Raw genomic sequence first — 501 nt, forward strand, 5'->3', positions numbered from 1 at the left:
CTAGAAGAGGGCGTGAAAGGACCAGGGGTTGCCTGGGTAGGTCTGGGCCTCATTTTCTGGTCCTCTCATAAACATTCTTTGTTCCCTGATAGGGCTGGGCCCTCAGAAGTGAGAGATGCACCAGGTCCTCTCTCTCTCACTGACTTCATGTCCAGGTGTCCAGCTGCTACCAAGTGCCAAGTACCAGGCAGCCATGAGAGGCTGTTAAAGACCTGCTGTGCCTCTGACTGGTTAGGTCATTTTATAGAAGTCACAAACCTCACCACCTGTCAAGGGAATCAGCATTTCCTGCCCCATGAGCTTCACTGGGTGGTATGCATTGAAGGAGCCTGGGGACAGGACAGTGGTGTCCTGTTCTGTCACATGACATGTCTGTGGTTATGAACCAGGCTGGGCTCACTGTCCAAGAAGAGGAGGGATGCTCTTTGGGAGGGATGTTTCTGTGGGCTGTATGGAGCCAGCATCCTCTCCTAGAGATGAGTCTTCAGTATATGTCTTTTT

Source organism: Lemur catta, chromosome 18 (assembly GCF_020740605.2).
Source record: "Lemur catta isolate mLemCat1 chromosome 18, mLemCat1.pri, whole genome shotgun sequence".
In the NCBI taxonomy this organism is placed as follows: Eukaryota; Metazoa; Chordata; class Mammalia; order Primates; family Lemuridae; genus Lemur; species Lemur catta.